Source organism: Camelus bactrianus, chromosome 2 (assembly GCF_048773025.1).
Source record: "Camelus bactrianus isolate YW-2024 breed Bactrian camel chromosome 2, ASM4877302v1, whole genome shotgun sequence".
Lineage (NCBI taxonomy): Eukaryota > Metazoa > Chordata > Mammalia > Artiodactyla > Camelidae > Camelus > Camelus bactrianus.
In genome coordinates, this window is record NC_133540.1 from 122,665,740 (window position 1) to 122,676,239 (window position 10,500).

At 35.9% G+C, this 10,500-nt stretch overlaps 1 pseudogene; it reads right to left on the bottom strand.

The window, feature by feature from the left end:
- Positions 1 to 2,199: 2,199 nt before the first annotated feature.
- On the bottom strand, positions 2,200 to 2,270 carry LOC123619169 (small nucleolar RNA U3; annotated as a pseudogene).
- Between the last annotated feature and the right edge of the window lie 8,230 nt (positions 2,271 to 10,500).

The following is a 10,500-nucleotide window of genomic DNA, read 5'->3' on the forward strand; positions in this document are numbered from 1 at the left end:
AAAACTTGTCAAAGTTTGGCTTCTGTAAAGCTTCGGTATGTCAGAGAAGATGACATGGTAAAAGTCAAAGGATGTTCTTTCAGATTTCTGACAGCTATACTTACTATTAACAGCAAGGAGAGGGGAACGAAAAACAACAACTTCTCATTTATGGTCCTAAGAAATATTTTAAGATCATTCTTCAACTAAGACCATTGTTTTGAATGCACCAAAGCAGTCATGGTAAAGGCAAATCATTTAATAAGTGGAAATCATTGAATCACACTAACTCCCAACTAATTATTTGTAAGCTTGTTTTCATATTAAGGAATGCAATGATTAAATTAAGAAGAAGAATTATAATACTTGTTGGAAACCTATAATATTTTTGCTTAATTTTAGACTATCTTCATAGGGTAGATGTTGAAAATTCTTAATTAAAAAAGTCAAATGAAAAAACAAACGCAGATGCAATACAGCGCAAGTACATGATGTGGCCATCACAACCTCTCCTAACCCTGGATCACTCTGCCACCTTCACTCCACCTCAGATACCGCAGAAGAGTTGAAAGTTCTGCAGAAATGCTGTGCTACTTCGTGTCTCTGTGCTTTTGCTAAAGGGAACACAATGGCAGAGTCACAAGTGTCTTTCTTGAGGACTTTGTCAGCCCGTCAGCATTAGGACGTGATCCTGAGGATAATGAGAAGGAACTGAGAGCATTAAACTGAGACGTGGTGTACCATGATCAAAATTCAGTTTTGGAATAATCATTCCATGTACAATGTAGAAAGTAGAGCAAGAGACTCACCAGAGACGCGAGTTAAGTAAGACTCAGTTGCCTCAATCCATGGGAGGAGTCCTGTGAGCCTGAACTGGGGGAGTTTTTTTAGGATTGAAGAAAAATGAATAAATTTGCAATTCATTAGGGAGGAATCATAGGACTCACTATTAAATTATATACGGGGCCAGGTGGGAGGAGCTGTCACAGAAATGTCTCGATTTCCGGCTTCTACAATCTGAATGGAGGCTTCCTGGCTGTGCTGAGGAATATGAAGGTAGGAAAATGTTTGATGGTTCATGTTTATATTAGGTTATTTTTGGTAAGTATTTGTAGTCTCCAATAATTCTGGATAGGTGAGGATTATAGGGGTCCTTCAATCACTCTTATTCCTAGATTAAAAAGAAAGCATTCTCAGACAAATGCTGCCTTATATTTATGCATTTATCATCAATCAGATTAAAAACACAGACATCCAACCTGTTCCGTAAGTGTAAGCAGCTCTGGATCTTTGTCTTTTTAAGGACTCCTACAGCAGCTTTCATAAAACGTTTGCTGGAGGAAAACACACTAATATCCTCATGGCAGGATTTAGCCAACCATCTAGCTGGAAGGAGGTGTCCAAGAATCTTCTGAGGAATTTTCAGATTTAAGTCAAGAGCATTATTCCTAAAGGTCTCTTTGGCTTCCTAAAATTTGTTCTAGCTCATTTACATATCTTGAATACCAATCATTTCACAAACAAAACTTCCCTCTTAATATCCATTGTACTAATTAGCTAAACATCTGATCTTGTTTGGGAAAAAAAGGACAGTTAAGTTACTTCAAGTAACTGTATGTTTTAATTCAACGCCAAGACCCACCCTGGGGGAGTTTTCTGGATTAGGACGATTGATTGACCTAGGCTGTGGATGAACATACTGCACTGAGGATGCTGAAGTGATTTAAGCAGATTTCACACAAAGCAACAGAAGAAAATGATGTGTTCAGTTTGGGATATGTTTAATGGGAGGTGGCAAGTGGATAGCTCAGCAAATGTTCAATTTTGCAAGTTTGATCTCTGAAAATAAGGTATGACTGCACATTCAATTTTGAAATCACTAGACTGTGGTGTATTTTCCTATGTTCATAAAAATGTGTAACAGTGGTATCATTTATTCATTCATTTATTCTTATACTCAGTGATTGTTTATTAAATGTGGCAGATGGGATGGTGAGTTTGGCCTAAGAGTAGGGGGCCAGAGTCACAGACCCTCCTTTCAAGAAGCTCACATTTTGCTGGGAATACAAGTAAGGATGATGCGAGCAATACAATCTAGGAGGATCGATGTAAGGAAATCTCTCCCCATCCCAGTAAACAGCTGCAACTGAGAACAGACTCATCTTTTTTAGCATTTAACCCTTTAAAAATGGCAAATGAAATTGGTAAGATTAAAAAGACAATTATGCAAGCTTCATTTAAAATACATCTTAGTAACAAACTGTAGAAATGATCCCTGAAAGTATAGTCTTGATAAATTGGGAGTTCGAGATTTGCAGATATTATCTACTATGTATAAAACAGATAAACAACAGGTTCATACTGTATAGTGCAGGGAGCTATATTCAATATCTTATAGTAACTTATGGTGAAAAAGAATATGAAAATGAATATATGAATGTTCATATATGACTGAAGCATTATGGTGTACACCAGAAATTGACACATTTTAAACTGACAGTACATATATATATATATGTATATATATATATGAAAGAAAAAGTACATCTTAGGACACTTTGTAAGGAAGCTGCCTCAAGAATGGATTAGGCAAGAGATAATAAATGCTGGCGAAGATGTGGAGAAATGGGAACACCAATACACTGTTGGTGGGAATGTAAATTGATGCAACCACTGTAGAAAACAGTATGGGGGTTCTCCAAGAAATTACAAATAGAACCCCCATATGATCCAGCAATCCCACTTCTGGGTATGTATGCATAGGAGATGAAGTCACTGTCTCAAAGAGGTGCCTGCACTCTCATGTTGATCACAGCATTATTGACAACAGCCAAGGTATGAAGACAACCTTACGTGGTTTGAGCTGAATGATCTGCTGATGTGATAAGTGAAGATATTTATCCTGGTACCCAAGATTACCTGATTTTTTTAAACTAGTAACTACTCCCTGAGAGGTGCCCAGGGAAAACATACATTGGAGAGCTGTAGCTAGCAAAATATTAGTGTCTTTGAGTATTACACGTTGGTTCCCAAATCCAACATAAAACTCTTTGACCTAAGCTGAATCTTGTAAATAATGCATAAGCCCGGGGACAGACTTGTTAGGTTTGAATTTTGACTGAATGTTATCTTAAAAGAATTATGTCATCTCTTGAAGATCTCAAATTCTTTAGCTGTAACACATTTCCATATCTATCTATATATTTTATATGTATATGTGTGTATATTACATGTAAAGTCAGTTTACAATGTTGTGTCAATTTCTGGTGTACAGCGTAATGCTTCAGTCATACATGAGTATTCATATATTCATTTTCAATTCTGGTGCTTTTAATTAATTTATTTACTTGTGCAAATATCTGTATTTTCCCAATGGGCATATATAATTAAAATGGTGACAGTAAGTCCACAAATAAAATTAGATTCTTTGAATTATTTTCCCTTCCTTTGTTTTTTTTTTTAATACTCATTCTCCTGAGATCAAATTAAGGCCAGAGCAAGGTTGTATGAATGTGTTTGTCAAAATGGGATCTCTTTTAATGATTACTAGCCCTTAATGTGATCTGAAGTTGATTATGAATTTGAAGTTGGTGGCACAATACCTCAGAACGTGGAGGTACACTGTATCAGGCAAAGACATCATTTCTCATTCAAATCTCGCCCACTAGAGGAGCTGTCTAGGGCAATTGGGAGAAGTTTGATAGGCTCAGCTTTTATTCATTTTTAAAGTTTAACCCTGAGTCATTTTACCTAAATCAGGAAGCTACTTTTAAGGTCAGATCGTGCATGCTTTTCATAAGCAGCAGACGTATTGCATATCTGCTCCAAGTCAGATTTTGGAAACACTTACTCCTCTTGAAAGTTACTTTTTTTGTTCTGTGGCATTTCATGGAAAACACTTGCTCCAGCCAATAAGTTATGGATATATTTTTTAAGACTGAAAAGATTCTTAATATGAATAAGCTAATTGAATCATGGGAATAAGAGCGATTAAAGAAATTTTGGTTTATAATACAATCATGCAGTTGGAAAGAATCTTGAGAAGTGATCAACTTCAATTCTTCTGTTTAGGCTAAAGGATACCACCAACTCTCCCCACGCTCAACACACACACACACACACACACACACACACACACACACACGGGTTTCTGTCCTATTTTCAAAGCAATTTAAGAAACGCAATACAAGCTCATGTGACGAATTCTGCCCTCTAGTAGTTCTTACGATTATGAAGTTATTTGAATACCTTTTGCTGGCAAGTATAAAATGCCATAATTATATGCTGTTTTCCTAGGATGTTTTTTGTATTATTTGTTATCTGATTCTAGGATTTCCATATAGCTTCCACTCTTCTGTCATCTCCCACAGTTTCCATCCCTCTCCTGAGTAAGTTGGGAATTATCATTATTTACTGTTGTTATAAGCATCAAAGATGTGTAATGTGTCAATCTGTCTAGGCTGAATTCTCTCTCCCAGAAGGCCCTTTTTTGGTATATTTCATTAGGAGAGAGGAAGGAAGGCAGCAGCCATTTGGTAGGACACGTATGTGGTTGCTGTTCCGCTGAGTTACCTCCTTACCTCCTTGGTGTGCAGCAGCAGCTGGACCTACTGTTGCTCTCCCTTCCCCTTGGATCTTCTTTCAGTTCTCTTACTTCTTGGCCAGGTGTGTGTACGTGTATGTGTTCAGCACTTCGGGAGAGGGACATGGCTTCTGGAAGATGCCCGTTATGAGGGCAGTGGTGATTAGAATGGATACAAGCTTCAGTCCTCTGTTGAGGAGCTCCAGCTTCTTCTCATGGCATTCCAGCAGGTTGGTGATCTTCTCTTCCAGACTCTCTGCCCTGGGGACTTTGGGCTCCAGCATTAGATGTGGAGGCAGCCTGCTGGAGACTTCTTAGCCAGCCCTCACAACTGGGTAAGCCAGTTTCCTGTAATAAATTCTTCAGTATATGTCTACATATCCTAATGGCTCTGTTTCTCTGGTTGAACCCTGACAGTTACATGCAGGAAGCAGAGCTAGAAACCAAGATTAGAAGTCAAGACTGTCCCTCATTCCTGCCCTTCCTCAGTCCAGTTTCAAGATTCTCTTTCCTTTTGTGTAGTATTCCTGTGCATCTCCAGAAAATATGCTGGAAAATATCTCCCTGAGGGGTGGTAGAATCTTGTAAATATCCAGCCACCGGATGAGACACTAATTCTTTTATTCAGTATCTGTTTTTCTCTATGACAAACTCTAACTCTGCAGGAAACAGATACTGTTTTTTTGAATCCTATTCTCTGGCCTGGGACAATCCGCTGTATCTGAGGAGGAGGCAGGCTGTAAGGAAGGAAAAGGTCTATGTCTGGTGTCTACCACTGGTCCAAACAACTTTGTCACACGTAGCTGGGGCTGGTTAAACACACTGACTGCTGGTGTTCCAGTGGTCTTTTCATGTGGACAGGGTAAGTTAGGGGCTGAGCTGAGCCCCTTGGACAGGCTTGATAGTTATCAGAACAAACTGATACCCTTTTGATGGTTGTTTCTGGCTGGTGCCTGTTCTGATTAGCTGGTGTCGATGCCATGTAAGTTGTCAAACATTTCCCATATCACCCCCACCCACAGATTTAACTTGAAATGCTCATTCATTCATGGGAAACATTTATAGAGTTTGCAATAGGTTGTAAGCACAATACTGATACAAGGGAAAACAAACACAAATAAGGAGGCAAGACTGCCATCTAAGAGTGCCAGGAGAGACAGACACTTCTGACACTGAGTGTAGGAAGCGTTGGACTCAGTCAAATATGTTACAATTATTCTTTGCTGTCATTTACTATCTGTTAGACCAGGTAACTTAATGGTGCAGTAAGTCTGTAAGAAAACAGACTTACTTCTATTCTAACTTGCTTAACTTAACAATCTAATTCTGGGTCAGTTATTTAATCTTTTCAGGTTAAAATTTTTGTAACTAAAAGATAGAGATAGAACTGTTAAGAATTTTTGTTTGTTTTGTTTTGTTTTGTTTTTTTGTTAGTGGGAGTACTGAGATTGAACCCAGGACCTCATGCACATAAGCATATGCTCTGCCACTGGGCTCTACCCCACTAAAAAAATTTTTTTAAAGTATGTGAAGGAACCTAGCATGACAGTCGCAAGTATCCTTTTATTTTTAATTTGACTGGGGTTTTTTGTTTTAATCAAGAACTTTTTAAAAAAAAAAAAGGAACTTTTTACAATTAAGAATGCTGATTTTTTTTCAAAATCCTTCTCAGCAGCTGGAATTATAATAATATTTTTTTTAATTTGGCCACCAATTTGATCAATTATAAAAATAGATTTTTTTCAATATCTAATCGTCCTTATATTTGTACAATTAATCCCACTTTGGTATTTCATTTTCCTTCCAGATTTAATTAATAGAAATGTATTTAAGATTTCTTTTTATCTGTATGTCGTGGGTATTTGCACAAACTGAGTTCTGAAAGAAATAGCACAGTTTTTATGACTTTTAAATCAATTTAATGCCAACTGCAAGCACATAGGCCCCTAGGTGGGCAGGGAATTCAATGTCAGTTATTCTTGAGTCTCTTTCCCATCACTAAGGTAGAACAGTTTCTAAGGTCTTGCAAAGTACCGAGGCATCGGGGGAACCCCTTGTCATCAGTCAGCTCTGCTCTTCAGTTGCTCCCAAGCCACTCATTATTCAGTCCTAGATCCTTAAGCTGCCATTTTCCTCAGAGGTTTTACTGCTTTTTAGAACATGCCAGAGCGCAGAGTGCAGATCCCTGAGGTTTTAGGGAATTCTAAGACTTTCTTTCTTGCCAGTTTTGAGGGAATTTCTTCTTCTCTTTCTTCCTAGGGAATACTGATCTCCATCAAGAAAATATTTAAACTGATCTCTTCAGTGGAGTTTTTGCAAAAGAGGAGAGAGAATTGTTCAAAAATCCTAGAGGCAATAAATGACAAATCATAACAACTTGGGGCTGAGTTGGGGGAAGATTAGTTAGAGAGACACGCAACATAATTTGATAACATGAACTGTGACAGTTGGCATTTCTTCCAAGCTTTGTAACAGTTTAAACAGCACAAAAATATCATTCCTTCTCAAAGTTTGGAAGAATCTCTTGCCAAAAACTGTCTGAATTTCATGCCTTTCCGGAGAATAGCTCTTTTACAAGTATTTCAATGTATTACATGATTGTTGGTGTATTCAGATTTTCTGCTTTTTCTTAAATTAACTTTGATAATCTCAATTTTTCTAGGATTATCATTTATTTCATTCGGGGTTATCATATATATGAGAGAATTATGCATAGTGTTGTAATTAAAAAATCATACTTGTTTCAGGAGTTTTTTTCTTATTTCTGAATAATAATGTCACACTTTTTACTTGATCAGATTACTTAGAAAGGTTGTCTGTTTTGCTGTTGTTTCTCAAAGGTTCAGCTCTTGGGTTTTTAAATTTTTTCAGTTTCAACTGTATTAATTTCTTCCTCGTCTTTCATCCCCTTTCTCTAGGTTTGTTTTCTTTTTCTCTTTTTAGCTTCATGGGTTGAAGGCGTAGCTCATTTATTTCCCAGGAATCTTGTTTGATAAGAAATGCACTCAGCACCATGCTTATGCCTCAGCTTCCAGGAACGCTCATATCTTAGATGTAATGTGGCTTATTATCACTGTAACTGTTTTGTAATCTTGTAATAACAGTTTTGTTTTAACTGACCACAGGCTTTTTTTTTTTTTTGCACTTTCTAGGAGAACATTTAAAATTGTCCATTATTTGGTGTATTTAAGTACATTTTCCCCTAGTTTTATTGAGTAGTGATCTGAAAAGATAGTTTTTGAAATTTTAGTTTTGAAGAGTTTATATTAATTATCTTATATTTTAAATATGGATGGCCTATTTTAATCTCTACCTTCTCCTCCCTAAAGAATATTCAACAGTGAAGTTAAGAGTTAACCCATTGTTCTCTTACACTTCAGTAGAATGTTGGTGTCTTATTATTTCATAAAACTTCCTCTACCTTTTACTCTTGACTTTAGGTCTCTTATTATCTTCTTCACTATTATTCCTCAGATTTTTTTATCAGCTACTGTTTCCTTGTGCATCTTTTTATAATAGTTTTCACCAGAATTTTTCTTTGGCTTTCCATGATTCTCCTTCTTTCTTTCTTTCTTTCTTTTTTTTTTGGCAAATCACATTGTTGGGCAAGCTCTTTTATTTCTGTAATATCTGCAATTTATTTTACATTTTCCTATCAGTACTTAAGTCTATCTTTTTTTCTAACAACTACCCACTGAACATAATCACCAGAACATTATGAACAACATGAACATTAACACCAGAAGTCTTTTTGTAGATTTCAACCAAAAGTTTATGAAAAGTTTCTTGAGTAGTGCAACATAACTGATAATAAAGGAATGGAATATGTCTTTTGCACAATAAGTATAATAAAAATTCAGAGAACGATGGCTTTTGAATTTATTTAGATGTATTACCATTTATTCTCTGTATTATATCTCTGTAGTTTTCTCAATTAGGCAAATTTCTTTTTTTCTGAATTTCTTTCTATTAACTATTATTATTATCATCCTTAAGCCTAATTTATCCAGTTATAGAGAATTCTGTAATTGTTTGAAGACATACCCTAGATTATGGATAAAATATATAAATGCAACCAAGATTTCAACATTAGCCTACGTCAAATACCATTAGTCATCTTTCCTATCATCAAGTCATTGATGACAAGAGTATTGTGTATATTATTTGCTAACCAGTTATGTATCAGCCTAATGAGTATATAATAGCCAAATAAGATTTTCCTTATTAATTAGTTTGTATTTTATGACATGCAATGTTGTATGACAAAATATCTTGTTAAAGTCAAGGTAACTTAAATCTTTTCTCTTTTTTTTATATCTACCATGCCTATCAATCTTCTACATAATTAAATTAGATTATTAGTCAGACTGAAGTGTTCTTTAGCAAGCTACATTGGTATTTATCTAGTTTCCAGTTTCCTTCAGATGTTGTTGAATTTACTTTAAAAAACAGTATATTCAGAATTTTTTTTAGAATCTAGATTTCTCTTTTCATGTGAATATAAGCAAAACATATATTTTAATTAAGTAAATAGATTATATTATGTGTTAATATGGTTAATTGATAGATTATTTATAAAACAAGCATGAATTATTCTTAAAATAAATTACTTTTGACTCCCAGTTTCTCTTCTCAACCTCTTCCCTTTCTGGCCAAATAAATTCACAGTCACATTCAATAGCTGACAACTTAGAAGAAACTGTAACTAAAAAAAAAAAATCAGTTGACTCTGGGGAAAACTTTGATGATAGTTTGTTATAATAAACATATGACCATTGCAACGATAGAATCTGATATAATGACACAGCCTCTTTATTAACACTGCACATCTGCATATTAAAAGCATCATTTTATTAAGTGCTCCTTTGCTTGCTTGCCAAATGACCAACTTTCTGTTTATCACTTTACTCTTAAATCAAGTTGAGCCATCCAAACCAGAAAATTTCTTCCCTTTTTCTTTGCCTTTACTTTGAAATCCTTTTTAAGTTCTTGTTTATATTATATAACTGTGGATCATTTAGAAGTGATAGTAGCAGCCAGTCATGGTTCATAATGGTCCAGAAAGAAAAAATGATTCTCCAGCAAAGATTTCAATAAGAGACCATTCAGATTTTGCAAACATCAATCAGTGGATTATTTTCACTTGCATTTTGTTTGTATTACTTAATTCCCATAGATAGTTGCTGGCTGAGGCTGGGGGAAGGTGCTCATTGCTACGATCCTGATGAGATGATTAGGTGGGAAGATTTAAGTGATGTCCTGAAAAAGAGTCAGATCAACAGCTGGGAAAATATTCAGTCAAAGGGGATAGAACAGTTGTTTTCAGTTTTTTTTTTTTTTTATCCCTGTTACAGTATACTTACAGGGCAGCATTCATAAAGGATTTTTAGGTTAATAAAAATACTCTGTATGCAACTATAATGATAGATACAGGTTAATGCTCATTTGTCCAAACCCATAAACTGTACAACACCAAGAGTGAATGCTAATGTAAACTATGGACTTTGGGCAAACATGATGCGTCAAGGTAGGTTCACCAATTGTAACAAGTGTAGCCCTCTGAGGGGATGTGGATAATGGGGGAGGCTATGCGTGTGTGGCAGTGGTGGGTATACAGGGAATCTCTATATCTTCTGCTCAATTTTAAACTGCTCTAAAGTATAGTCTTAAAAAATAAATAATGAAAATTTAAAGATGCTCGCTGTGGCATGGTAATACCTGGATGATACTTGTGGTACTCACTGTGGTACTCAGTAGCCTATTTAGACCTCAGTGCCTGTGGAAGACTATTCCATGGGTGGACCAAAGGACTATTACCCCAGAATTTCAAATCTTGTATAGTCAGTCCCCTCCCACATTACCTCTGGGCCAATGGAGCATTAGCAAGTGCGACGTAATAGAGTCTTGATACACATTTACACATTGTTGCTTTTCTGATC